The sequence below is a fragment of the Schistosoma mansoni genome, assembly GCF_000237925.1.
Source record: "Schistosoma mansoni, WGS project CABG00000000 data, supercontig 0080, strain Puerto Rico, whole genome shotgun sequence".
Taxonomy (NCBI): Eukaryota; Metazoa; Platyhelminthes; class Trematoda; order Strigeidida; family Schistosomatidae; genus Schistosoma; species Schistosoma mansoni.
Window position 1 is genome coordinate 542,755 of NW_017386030.1, and position 15,652 is coordinate 558,406.

Sequence of the window (15,652 nt, forward strand, 5' to 3'; positions counted from 1 at the left end):
GAATTCTTAAGGTGTATGTCCGTGTTATATCTCGAACTTAGATTCTTAGTATGTAGCGTAATACTTGAGCACTCGAACGCTAGAACCCTCCCAAGTCGCAAAATCAGAAGGCAGAAGACAAGTAGAAGGAATGTTATTCCAAACAGCCTGAGGTAAACATCCGAAACCCAATAAACTGTCTTCAAGCGATCACAAATACTTTTCAACAAATTCATAAAAACCACATATTTTTTAAAATGTTTAAATTTCCTCAGCGATTTCAACAAAATTATTATTAACTTAATACAAATATTCCACAACATTTTAGTGATTTCATCATACGAAAGATAATTTAATTTTGCCAAGTGACCATTGAATTATATGTCATCCGTTACAATTTGTGTGTAATACCATGCTTCGTTATATCAGTTTTTATCATCCACTATACATAGTACTTAAATAAATTCATAAACATTCATATTTTCATCTTATTTTAATAGAGTTTCAAAACATTTTCACTAACCGAGCAAAGTAGCAAAAGTAGATCTTTACAAGGTTCTCACTGTTTTAATTAGATATCAAACAATCTTTATTGATTAAAAGAAGTTGAATTTTATAAAGCATAATAGCCTACCAAAAAATGTATAGTATAGAAATAATCAATGACTACTTTCGTAAATGACAAATAGTCCAAAATGGATATAAATAATGGCTTATTTAATTAGCAGGTTATATGACCATCATATCCAGTGAGATTTAAGAATCCAATGTAACTTTAATGAATGCAATAAGAACAGTGTACGATTAACTGCTAATTGTAATATGTTTAACATACAAATATAAAGCTCGTACGAGACAATCATTTTATTACATAATGATACTACAATAAACTAGTATAATATTTGTTTATCAAAATGATGTAATAGTCGATGTTGAGCATATTTTGATAAGTATTAGAACAATAAAATACTCATGACAGAAAGTTTCATAGAAATGATTTAAATGATAACTTCCAGACGGAGACATAATAGTTATTTACAAATTCATGTTTTTAATGTTTCTACGGCTGAGATCGATCCATGCTTTTCATTTACATGTATCTATTTACTTAGTCGAGTTTATGTTGAATTCTGAACATAAACGGGTAAGAATATGCTGTTTAAAAAACTTAAACGTATCTCATAAAACCAAGTTGAAGTGATCATTATAATCGACATAATATATAGATGAGATCAATTAAAATGAACAATATTGGAACATCTCATTAATCAAGTCCAAACTGGCTCACCGAAAATGCTTTTCTAATTCATTTATATTGTGAAACGAATTTGCTCTAAAAGAGCATCAATAAAAAAACTTTTGTACTCGATAGGTTATATTTAATATATAAATGGACCAGGCCTGAAATCTCAACAGTACTATTCTTATGCAGTTGTATCACTCATTCTTTAAGAAATTGTAAAGATTGGTTTTAACTTTAGTCAACATTGACTTCGTGACACGTGGCATCAGTGATCATGTCAATTTGATACGAATGATCGTAATGGAAGGAAAAAAAAGCTCAGAATATCACATGAATGAATAGTGAATACATTATCATAATAAAAAATCCAAATTTGTTTTCTAGTACGTGACTCCAAAGTACTCCTAACTTCGTACATTTTTGGAAATTCTTCAATCAATAATGGGTGTTATAGCAGATTCCCGAAAACTAATGATAAGTAACATAAAGATATGTGCAAAATACTTGGTTCTATAACACGCATCACGTCTGCAGCGTATACTAACAATAGCCTATCTTTGTAAAGAAGATTTTTTATGACACGTCATCTTTTGAACTGTACAATTCAGTTTCAACTCAACAATTGTCTACTTGAGCATCAATATTTCGCTAGCCTGATTTCGTATCAGAAGTTGCTTCGCTACATGTAGTTCTGGGAAGCCGTCTCAACAATTATTTCGAGAAGTGAGATAATGAACCGTCTATCTCTATCGGACGATTAAAGAATTAAGAGACCTTTCCATGGAATGATTGGTTAACATCAGAGTTCAAACGTCACTAGCAAATCTTAGTTGACGACCAAACAATGAGTGAAAATGCCTTGATACAGGGATGAGTACAGGCGCTCCAATTCTAGGTTCAACACTGTTTGGACGCCTAATTCTCGGACACCATAGACTAGTACGTATTAGCAGTTACCAGTCACATATATAACCAAGGGCTTAAGCGCTCAAACACGTCTTGGTCGGGCGTAACAAAACACCACTTAGCCCTTCATTCGAAGAGCAATTTAAAACAGTCTCGAAAGCCTAAATATTTCGTTGTACACAATTACAGAGACGCAGAAACAACATGTGTTTGAGGATTAAGACCGGCTTATCTAGACAGTAATCTACTACAGGTGGTACTAGACAGTTTATCTGGAAAAATGATTACAGGCTCCATAAATGACAACTGGAATCCCACACATGTGACCAAAAACGTTTGTCGGTACAACTGGTTGCCCAGTGAGGGATATCTAAAGTTTTAGCCTAATCCTAGAATTTCATAATGCATATATTAAAATTTTACTTTAAGACCATTTTCTGTTTGTGATTAAAGAACAAAAAGCAAAGAAGCTTTTAAAGTACCGTCTCACCATTTTTTAAAAGGATGAAAGCGGTTATAAAATAGTAGTACCCTTAAGTAGTATCCTACCCACCTCTTCTTAGATCTCCTACTTTTGGTGTATCAGTGTTTTACTAAACGAACTGACATCTCTGTGGTCAATACTCGTTTCATACCACAAACATTTGTGGTACAAATATGTTTTTAAAGAGTATCAAAAAAATATAACAGGTTATTCGATAGACTAAAATCACTCTAAGAATGCTTTACGGTTCAATAGATCCATAAATCCAAGTGGTTGGACGGTAACTTTGTATCCATCCAATGTCGAACACTTAATGAGCTATTGATTATGGGGAATTATTTACAGCTACAAACTTTTCCAGAAGCTGGCCATAAAGTAAGACAAAATATGTTGGTTGAAACCATTCTGAAGGATAGGCAGGAAGATTCTACTACTTTCAATTAGATATTCAGAATGGCGCTTTGACCTTTGGACATGAGCCAATAACAATCAAACTGTCTACATCAGCTGGTGATAAAAATATAATATCTGGAGAGTAAAATAAGCTGAAGGTTATGGGATTTACTCTTATGACAACCAGTTGTGACGAATTTAAGAAGATTACTCCATGGAGACAAATGATTCATAAAACAATATGTGCTAATAAGAACTTTAGTTAACAATTTCAATAAGTAATCTCATGTATTAAAACTCCTGAAAAATACTGACTAGAAATTCTCTTCATATCAGTGGACCGACTAAAATAGGACTTTTAAATAGCATAGAATCGTGCACATGTACTTTTCTTCCCAAAGTTTGCTGGATAAACGGTTTTTTGACTTTGTTTAATAGTATCACACACATTCTTGTATAACCTTGAGTCTAATTTACGTGAGGCGTTTTTTTAAATATCTTTATTTGTTTATGATGTCAAATGAGGTAAATTCACTCCGTCTTTTACAGATCACAAACTTTAAATTTAAACTTGTTGGAAAATAAAATAATGTACTGCTTCGCAGTTTTTGCACCTCCAAGGTGTTTTTAAGTAAAGGTAGAAATAAATGAACCCGCTTTGAACATACACGTGATAAACAGCATAATAATTTGTGATTGTTCTGACCCAAAATCTAATGTTTAGATTAAAACAAAATGTGCGATTCTCAAATACGATAAAATATTTTTGAATGCCCCAGGGTTTTCACGTATATCGATATCCATGGATATGTAATTGTAGTTCTCTGAGACGTGATAAAGTTTGTTGAGCCAATAGTAAATTCCCGATTTGTAGTTGCATTATTATTTTTCTCGACTCACATTAATCACATTTTTCTGGTCACCAATTTCACAATTTCACTTGACGAGTCAATTTACTCAACTCAACAATTTATACTACTCATCCTAACATAGAGTTTTACTTTATTTTATTTTTCAAACAATTCTAAATGCACATGCTATAATTTTGAAATATCTATTTTGGCTGAAATCTGGCTACTCATAGGCTTGTTAGTTTGGGCACACAATCCTAGAACCTAAAGAGAATTTATAAAAAAGACTATTCTTCTTACATATATTTGTGTCTTAATGTGATGGAAAACTTTCAGAGGTTAACATATTGAGTCGTTTCCAAGCTCCTTTCTTTAGGCAAAGCCATGTTGGTGTTTTGGAGATCAAACCAAAATTCATTATTTAAATAGGTTCTCACATCTATATTTTTATGCGTATAAATTTGTTAGTCGATTTTGCGTCCAACCAATGATATAACGGTTTCGACTTTTATTTTTCCGAGGCTGGTAAATTTACTGATGAACACAAAGATAGAAAAGTATAGACCTGCATGGAAGTACGTGTTCCTTCACTGAAACTTATCACAAGATCGTTCACAAGTTCCTTATTTAAAATCTCCCTTTTAGTTAGGAATTAGTCTGAGACATTTCATTCCAGTGCATCGGTGGTGATGTGTAATATAATCATGAGAATGGAATTCTTTTTTCTGTTGTTACAGATTAACTATTTACTATCCAATCAGTCATAAAACAAGAGCACAGAAAGTCAGTTTGATTCTTGATACTACCTAAAATTGTTACTCACTGCACCACTTCGGTTATGTAATATATTGCTTACAAATACCACCTGTAGGTGACATGTTCTGTATTGAGATTGATTGCGAGGTTTATGCTTATGTGTAGTTGGAGAAATGAATATAATATTCATGGACTTTATTTGTAGTTATATACTTTTATAGAAAGATTATTCATGAGCAATTATCTAATAGTTATTGATTTGATAGTTTGTTTATGTTTAGTATCTGTGGAGCAATACTATGTCTATCCTAGTAGGGGCTTATGTAGCGTTCAAACAATCACAGACTCTAATATGTTTCTGTGTCTCGTCTGTATTCAAGTATATGGTCGAAGAAATCCAAACAGTTCATGAGGACGTGGTTCTTGTTGGTTTTTGTGAATATTTTTTAAGAGTAGTTTTAGAATTTCTATTAATTTTAGTTTAAAAAGTGGTTTTAGGTGGTTTTAGAACGTTGGTTGTAACTAAAACTTACGCCCGTATGCATTCGCTTTAGTGGAAAATTAAATATTAGCCTAATACTGGCAACTCTGCTTGAATAATATCTGACAAATGTTTTGAATTAAACATGTCTGCTTTAGTTATCGATATAAATACAGAACATATCTTAACGGTGATCAACTGGTGAAGGAAAAAGCCTGATATAATATTATGTTTCCTCAATCTTCAAGAAGGCTTGATCGTTTATATCGCTGAAAACAAAAGCTACACTGTTCACCTATTTAGATCAATCAATGCAACAAACAAAAGATTCTAATAAGCGTTACGGCTGTTTTTGATTAACTTGAGCCAAATACTTTAAAGTACAGGTCATATAATCAGATTTTACGTGGGCTATTTGACACTGTTGAAAATGTTGCTAATTTTCGGTGAAATATTATAGTTTGTATGATTTACTTTTGTTGAAAATCTGTTGTAAAGTAAACAACATTAGTTTAAGCGATGCTTTAAGTTTCTTGTGTGTTATATGTTATCGTTCTGTAGTCAAATGCCATTCATTTATTACGGTAGTGCAAAATTTTACTTTGATGAGTGTAACATGGTACCGATAACATCCTTTAGCTATAATTTTAATATGCTTTGAAGAGATATGGATGAAACCATCTGTATTATATAGAAATATAGAGATGTTTCTTAAACATTGTATGACATTTTCAGCACTTCTAATACTATATATCCTCGTTTTTGTATGTTATTGTAGCGTCAAGCTAGTTGTGAATTATATTTTTAGTTTAATTTATTATTCAATGATAGTGGTGTGTGTATAATGTAATCATTTCTTGAAGTAGTTAGATTTGTTGTTTTAATAGAGTTCACTGTTATATTATAAGAATGGGAGAGATGATAGGTATTATATTTTAAAAGTTAAGTATTTTACGTGTCAATGCTTTGAAAGTCTAGAAACAGAATAAAAGTTCTTTAGACTTCAGTTGTAAAGTTATATTCTTTTCTCAGATTATCGCAAAATATCCACTGTTACTAAAGCTTTACGTTTATATCTAACATTTGTGAATGAGTAGTCAAACGTTAAACTAGAACATATTTTGATAGCAATTTATGAGAGCTCTCAGTGAAATTATCAAAAGTGTTTTAAATTACTTTGTTTATATAAGTTTGATTTGGCTGTGCTTGTAATATAATTCAAATGAGGACCCGGAGATCAATGTATCTTTTAAAACATCAAGGTATTATGTCTTTTGTCTTATAAAGTTTAATCACAGCTCCTCAGACAACAAACTTAGCTTTCTTTCATCGGTCGAAATAAAAGTGAGCATTAACAGATAATTGTTTGTCACAAAATCTTTTATACGGTGACTGTAAGTTTGCATGAAAATATATGGAGCGTACTTTTGTGCACAGCTTTCTATTTTTTAAGTGTATAATAATAATTTGAATATGGTTTATTCTTACCCGAAGCCGACTTTTGTGAATCAAATAACCTAAATGTTTCATACCTGACAAACTAAAGACATAATATGAGTTGAATTGTGCTGTAATATCACTAATATTTAATGATGCTACTCAGTAACTATATTTGTGAACAATTTAAGTAGATTCCTACATCCTATTTTCTTCCTAGACTAATGAAAATCCCTATGAACCAGCAAATTGAAAGCATATATTCAATAGTACTTCAAGATTTTCAAAATAATTATTGATTCACAGAAGTTCCATAGGTTGTTTTAAGTTTAATATTAGTTAATTATAATATCAGCAGGTTATAGCGATAAACCATATAATGCTACTTGCCATTAACGATATACTTCAACTATTTCTCTAGTTTAAAATATAAGTTTTGTATATATGAATGAACCTTTATTTTTGCTTATTGATTATATATAACAGAGCAATGAATCGTTGCTCAAATAATGTTTTGTACTTCATACTATGATTGGTTAAGGTCATATATATTGGTCTATAGTTGAAAGCGTGAGTCAACTGAAGCTAGATCACCAGGGAAAACCTGGAATCACGACCTCGCCTCGCGAGATACGAACTCAGGACCTACTAGTCTCGCTCTAGAGCACTTAACCTATAGACCACTGAGTCGTGATCCCATTATGTTTATGTCTAACTCCAACCAATCTCACTAGGCGAGGTCGTGGATGCTCACTGTCGAGGAGTCCCACAATAGGACGAAACGACCGTCCAATGCTTCCAGGTTTTCCTTGGGGGTCTAGCTTCAATTTACTCACGCTTTCAACTATGAAAATACTAAATCTTTACAAAAAACCCCTTCTGATAATATATATCTGTATCTAATGGGTTCCTATAGAAAGCGGATACATTCAACTTTCGGCTTTTAGTAAAAAAAGTTCAACGTTATTTATCTTGAACGCATTTTAGGATTATGTACTAACTTAGTTACCTACTTCTTTTGAAAAGCTCTACTATAAATAGTTTCATAGTTGATGTTAATTACAATTTCCTTTTTCCCTTCAGTCTAGACTGAAATCACTTTGATAGAAGACTATTGAATTGTAATACTTAAATACTTAGATTTAGTAAATACTATTAAAGTTAGATTACGGGACCGAAACAACTACTTTCTAATCAAAAACTTCGCTGAACCATATCTTAGATCACGTAGAACGTTTGGTACACCGTATAAACCAAAGAAATATTCTCTTATAAGATTGTTACCCATATATAATTTTTATACTTTTATCACACTACGATATCTGGAACTGTATGTTAAGTATAAATATAGGGTATAATCATTCCATAGTAGACTTAGGGAACATAGCACCACAACTTATTAAAGCTGAACAATTTGGGGCTATTGATAATTTACTTGCTGATATTATTTTATTTCTGTTATATCCTGTGGAGATTTATGAATGGTAACTCTAAGGACTATTTATGGACCAATATGATATGTATATTTCCTATTGTATAGTTGTTGAGTAACTAACCTATACATATTCATGTTCCTCTTATCATAAGCTTTATTTTGACCCATAGACTATTATTATACAATTTACCATTCTTGAGTTATCCCTAGTCCATTAATTACTGTTCCCCACACTCACAGCCACTTTTGCCTGAATCTTGTACAAATGTTATTTTCTATTTTATGTTACGATGTGGTCCGTTTGATTGGTATATAAACTCAGTATGTTTGAGAGTAATGACTCCTATTGCAGAGGCTATTATTGATGTTTTGGACTTAACTGGCTAGACTAGGCGGATAGCAGGATTGATAAGTACTCAATACTGCTCACATAGCTTCTGTGTATCAGTGCTCTAATCGATAATTCACTGTTGTCTAATTAGCGGGGGATCATCATGTCATATATCAAACAAGGCCCATAGGTCACAAGATATAACCATTTTACTTTGTATAAACTTTGTTTAGATCATTGATTTCATTCATCTTCTTCTTGATGCTTAAACAATTTTCATTATTATTTTCATTCTCTAATGGTATAATAGAGAATTATAATTTTTTATTTATAAATTAATCTATACTTTACATCTATGTTGCTAACTGGAATTACCTAGATATTTATAAGAAGTTAAAATCAATAAAAGCAAACTTGTTTAATTTGCTATTAAATGATTACAAACCTATCTATTCTTAGTTTTATTTAAGATTAGGCTCTATTGTTCTAATTGTGGAAGGTTACAGTAATGATTATTATTTGATTTAATGCAACTTCTTGGTGATGTTAAATGCAAGCATTTTATTAAATGAAAGGATTTTGTATAGATTTTCTCAATCTGTATATATATATTACAAGGAGGTTTTGTGAAGATTTTAGTAATTTTTTTTATATGGTTAAGTTCTAGTAAGAAGTCGTGGCCAGTGGAGCTAATCTATGTCAGATAGAGACAGGTATCTACCTCAGTACAATAGAAGTTGGTCGCGCAATTTCGAGGATTGGTTGAGGTTAGACATTAACACAGTTGGATGCCGACTCAGTGGCCTATCAGTTAAGTGCTCTGGCGCGAGACTGGTTGGTCCTGGATTCGAATCTCGCGAGTGCGGGATCGTGCATGCGCACTGCTGAGGAGTCCCACAATAGGACGAAACAGCCGTCTAGTGCTTCCAGGTTTTCCATGATTGTCTAGCTTCAACTGACTCATAATCTTAACTATATAAAAAATTTATATATATATTGTTGCAACTTGAACTTGGACTCTTAGTATGTTGCGTATAACTTGAGCACTCAAACGCTAGAACCTTCCCAAATCGCAAAATGAGAAGACAGAAGATTAGTAAATAGGAATGTTATTCTCAACACAGTGTCAAATATAGTACAAAAATCTCATGTATTTATAGTTTTTTTGGTTGAAAGTAAATCAGCATTTTGGACAGCTAATAGGCACATAGGGGGACCTTCTTATTCATCCAATAGGGGAGCTACATATTGTCATTCTAAAATGTTCCTCTAGTGGTGATTGGATGGAACGTCTTTGGCTCTTTCTGGGATTCTTGAGGCTTCCTTGAGTTTGACAACAAGCCATCTATCCTTACTTACTTACTTACTTACTTACTAATTCACTAACTTAATTACTTACTTACTTACTAACTAACGCCTGTTACTCCCAATGGAGCATAGGCCACCAACCCATTCTGTCCTGGGCCTTCCCTTCTTGTTCTATTCAACTTTTGTTCATTCTTCTCATGTCTGTATCCATTTCTTGCTGTAATGTGTTCTTTGGTCTTCCTCTTCTCCTTTGACCTTCAGGATTCCATGTGAGGGATTGTCTTGTGACGCAGTTGGGTGACTTCCTCAATGTGTGTCCTATCCACTTCCAGCCCTTCTTCCTGATTTCATCCTTTACTGAAATCTGGTTTGTTCTCTCCCACAGTAGCTTGTTGCTGACAACGTCTGTTCAACGGATCCGAAGTATCTTGCGTAGACAACTGGTAATAAACACTTGTATCTTCTGGATGATGACCTTCGTAGTTCTCCATGTCTCCGCCCCATACAGTAGAACTGTCTTGACATTTGTATTGAAAATTCTGATATTGATGTTGGTTGATAATTGTTTTGAGTTCCAGATGTTCTTCAGTTGTAAATATGCTGTGCTTTCTTTGCCGATCCGCGCCTTCACATCTGCATCAGATCCACTGTGTTCATCGATGATGCTGCCCAAATATGTAAAGGCTTTTACATCCTCCAAATCTCTTCTGTCAAGTGTGGTTTGATTGATGCATGTTGTATTGTATCGGAGAGTCTTGCTTTTCCCTTTGTTTACGTTGAGATTTACTGGCGCTGAGGCTACTGCTACACTGGTCGTCTTCTCCTTCATTTGTTGTTGCGTGTGCGATATAAGAGCGAGATCATCTGCGAAGTCTAAATCATCCAGCTGCATCCTAAATGTCCACGGTATCCCGTGCTTCCCTCCAGATGTTGACACGAGCCATCTTTACGTGTCTATATATATATATATATATATATATATATATATATATATATATATCATAACTTAGAACTATTTAACTATTCATACAATACTATTAAGTGCTTAAAGTAGAACCATCAATTTTTATAATGACCACAGTATCTTTATTATCAAATTTGATCAATAATATTTTAACTGATCAATAAGTGTTAAAGTGTGTTATGTGCTGTAGATGTAAGAAAATCAAGCTTTTAATTTGTATCCCATTTGTAGTCCCTTATGGTCATGTATATAATTTATAATATCTTGATTACTGGTATAGTTTTGTTATGACAAGTGGTTCATTTTTCTCGGATATCAAGTGTATTTTAACTTTTCAGTTTATGAACTACAGTAAAAGTCTACTGCTTTCAATGTTTAAGGTCTTTAACAAATAGGCTTTATTAGAAAGAGGTTTTGTGGAGATTTTAGTAATTTTATATAGTTGAGATCATGAGTCAGTTGAAACTAGATCACTATGGAGAACCTGGAAGCACTGGACGGTCGTTTCATCCTATTGTGAGACTCTTCAGCAGTGTGTTGTCCAGTGCTTCCAGGTTCTTTCATGGTGGTTTAGCTTCAATTGACTCATGATCTCAACTATATAAAAATAGGCTTTAATTTAAGGCCGACACTTCTTAGTGGCCAAAAAATAAATTTAAACGTTGTTTAGTCTAAGTAGACCTAATTCACATTACTAGAGCGACTGAGATTTCAATAAACACAAGTAATAGATTGCTTTTTAACTATTAGGATTGTTTTTTAAACCAGATAATCCAGTGTTATCAGTTACTGGCTGTTAACGTACTAACACCATAAATGAAGATATGCAGACTCTTTAAATCTAGCCCAGTTCAACAAAGTGGTGTTACACTGATTTTCATTTCATGAATTGTCCATCCTTTACCTGTTTTTCTTGTACGCCTACTATTAAGAACATGAAATATTGGTCACTACAACCGATTCTTACCCATATCATCCAACTTCCTTAACTATTGGTTAAGATAATCAGGTTGACCCTAACCAGGTGTAGACTCAAAAGTTTAGTGACTATCATTGACGCAATGGAGAATGAATCAGATATTTGGGTAAAAGGTACTGAATTAAAGTCTCAGTGTGAAAATAAACATTAGGACTCAGATCCACTTTTCCAAAATTTTGCTTTTAGACTGAATATACTTCACTTAATAAATTTATTAAATATGAAAAACACTAGACGAATGTTTTGTTCTAATATGGGCTCCTCAGAAGTACATATCGGCGATCGGGTCACTAAGGATAGAACCCTGAGCCATTTATCACGTGATAATTGGGCCAGCATTCAAATACGTATTTCTTCATTCTCAATCAACCCACTACACTGTGTGACAATCCTTGATTATCTTCGGTGGATATCAGTATTAAATTCAACATAGTTGAATTCTACTGGTCACGGCTTTTCGCAAGCACTCCAAGAATCACATGTCATAGTAGATTACAAGTGGGCAGGTGATTGTTGTTAATATAGGCGGTTTATGGGGATCGAGCTTTTTTATTAGTTATTTCAAGGACTGATCTTAGTTAATATGAAGGGGATGAACGGGTGATCTTTCGTTATTCTCATTATGATTTCACGAATCAAATATGCAAGTAACTATCATTTTTGTTTTATTTAAACACATAAATATGGGTACAAAAGGGAAGCGGATATATATGCGCCATACAAATCTCATTTGATTTGTGTGAGGGATGTGATACTGCCTGGGTGCCCAAACCGAAGCAGATGGTTTTCTTAGGGGGCCACACCCCAAGCCTTTGACCTAAAGATCTGGTCCACAAGGCAGTGGAGCATCGTGAGGAGATGCAGTCCCATGATAGCCGGTGACCAACGATTGGTTCATACGCCATTTGTTCCCTCAGTATACTGAAGCCCATGTGTACCATTGGTTTGGAATGAGGGTTTTCCAACTCCCTTAGACGAACTTTCCGTGTCCACCAACCCGGTTAAAGCACCAGATATTCACTTTTCGTTCTCTCAATTTCTTAAACAACAGTAATGCCACGAGAAGGTAGTGAGTAGGACTTCCCTGTCAGAGGCTATATACGCATGGCCATGTGAGAGCATTTGGAGAGTGAGAGCAGATTCCACCCACTGTCTGCCGTACCAGGGCATTTGAGGGCTATGGAATTAAAGTAAATAATAGAAATCGATCGGACAATCTTTCTCAAACAGATTCACTGTTCACATTTTACCATATGTTTGATCAAAATGTGAGATGAATAAATATAAGGATGGTAAGCAGAGATGCTTGTGAATCAAGGCTATATTGAGGCAATATGCACAGTATGCACATATGTCAATTAGAGATTGACCAGTTACAGTCCTAAAAACCTCAATGGGAAGATTCAACCAAAACAATACCAAGTGAATTCAATCCATTTTTAGTTTATACAAATTAGAAAGTAAAACAAAAAAAAAGTAGAAAAAAAAATAATTCATAAATTTTTTCGTTTTTTCTTTTTTCTTTCTTTTTCTTTTCTAAAAATCATTCATTCCCTTAATCATCTCTTTATAGGTTAATCAACATTATAAGTAACGTTGATTGGTTTCTTTTCTTTTTTTCTTTTTTCTTTTCTCTTATTTTCTTTTTTTTGTTTCTTTTTTTCTTCTGTTGATATGATTTCAGTTAAGCATATGATTATTAAAATGTATGGTTCCCAAGTGAACATAGATATCCATACATATCACTATGTTATTCTATATGGTTGAGTGCATATATGCACCATTACTGCTATATATATGTATATGTACATGTATATATATATCAATGTTTTATGAACACATGATTAAACTGTTTTTTCAATTTATAGTTTTTTTTAATTTATTAATAAAATAATTAATTGACTAAAAAATTAATCAATAAATTAAGAACAACAACAACAACAAGGACAGCAACAACAACCATAACAATAACAAACTTTAAAAAGTGTACAGTGTATAATTTTCTTCTAGTTAGCATTCTTCTTTTTGAGGGAGTTAGTTACCTACGAGATAGAATTACTAATCCCACATCTAATTCTTCTTGTTTATCTGGGTTTGGAATGGGTAGTAACTACTGAAAGATCTATAAATGGAGTTACAGTATATAAGTAGAGGGTAAAATGAAAACAAAATTCAATATGAATCCAAAATTAACTAGAATTATTATTATGTAATATGTAATAAAGGTTCATAAACAATTAGATGAAAGTTATTTATATGTTTTTTTTTAATAATTGAGATCATGAGTCAATTGAAACCAGACCATTATGGAAAACCTGTGATCATTGAACAGCTGTTTTGTTATAGTATAAGACTACTAAATAGTGCGCATACACGATCCTGCTTACGTGATCAGAATGCAGGAACTGTCGGTCTCTAGATCACTGAGCCCTTAGGCACTCAACCGTATTAATGTGTAATTTCCACCGTTCAGTGCTTTCAGGTTCTATTTTTGGACTCCTCGTAGATGTACACTGCTGAGGAGTCCCAAAATAGGACGAAACGACCGTCCAGTGCTTCCAGGTTTTTCCATGATGGTCTAGCTTCAATTAACTCATGATTTCAACTGTAAACTTAGTAAAATCTTTACAAAAACCGCTTCTGATATATATATATATATATATATATATATATCATAGTCATTCATGTTTTAGTCTATTGTTTATCTTTCATTATCATTAAAAAAAGTTTTGAAATAGCATTTAGATTTTTTAGCATAAAACAAATCATTTCTGTATTGAATGCTCACAGTAACCAGATTCATCTATGTAGTAAACGAGAACATCAGTGGGGGATAATCAAATGTATCTGAATACAAAATATCTTAGTAAAATCTATGAACCATACAGTATATACTTCATTTGCAAAATGTTAATCAATCATCTCAGACTGTAGTGTTCTTTCGATTCCATACCAATCATTCTCTGTTCTCATTCTGTTTTCTTCAATCTTCTTAGCATTCTTCCTCTAGATATTTCACTTTCTATTGATGATATATATTACTTATATCTATTGACATCAGTAGAAGATACCATACCTTACTTCGACACATCAAGTAGATTTGGTATAAAATAAAGAAATGTAATTTTTTTGAATTTAATCAGAAATTATTCTAAACATATGTCCTATACTTTTAATAGTTGAGATCATGAGTCAATTGAGGTTAGACCACCATCAAAAACCGGGAAGCACTGGACAACTGTTTCGTTATAGTATGAAACTACTAAGTAATGCGCATCCACGATCCTGCCTCGCGAGATTCGAACCCAGGACTTATCAGTCTCGCACTCGAGCGCTTAACCTCTAGAACCACTGAGAACACTGCTGAGGAGCCCCACAATAGGACGAAACGACCGTCCAGTGATTCCAGGTTTTCCATGGTGGTCTAACCTCAACCGACTCATTATCTCAACTATTAAAATAACTATAATATTCACATAAACCCATTCTGATATGTCTAGATTGAAAATGTGTAAAACAGTTTTTGTTTTTTTTCTCCATAACACCAATCAAAACACTAAAGATTCATTAATACTATGGATCAAATAACTTAGGATGAGAATAGGGAAGAACACTTATTCTCCTTAAAGATAAAATTCTGTCACACATACTCAAAACAGAATAACAACAACAACAATAATAGATGTAATCATGATTTTACTGGATTCATTTGCATATTGATATAAAAAAATGTTTAGTCAGAAGGATTTACCCTTAGTTTTAAAGAGTAACGTTTCCTTGCATAATCTAATGACAATATTCTAATCACTATTAGATATGAAAGTTATTCAATCCATAGTTTATGCCAAAATATATATTGATGAAACTTGAATACTACGACGACTACTACTACTACTTCTGGTTAGCGTATTTTTAGCGGGTTGGTTTTCCACGGGACGAGGTCGCTAACCCCATGCCCAATCCCTCTCCTTTATTCGAGGTTGGGACCGGCAGTAGCCCCCGGAGGAGCTACAGGCGGAGTTCGATAGACCGGATCATGAAGACATCATCATCTAGATTGAAGCACCGGATACAGTGGACAGCTAGGATGCAACTAGACGATTTA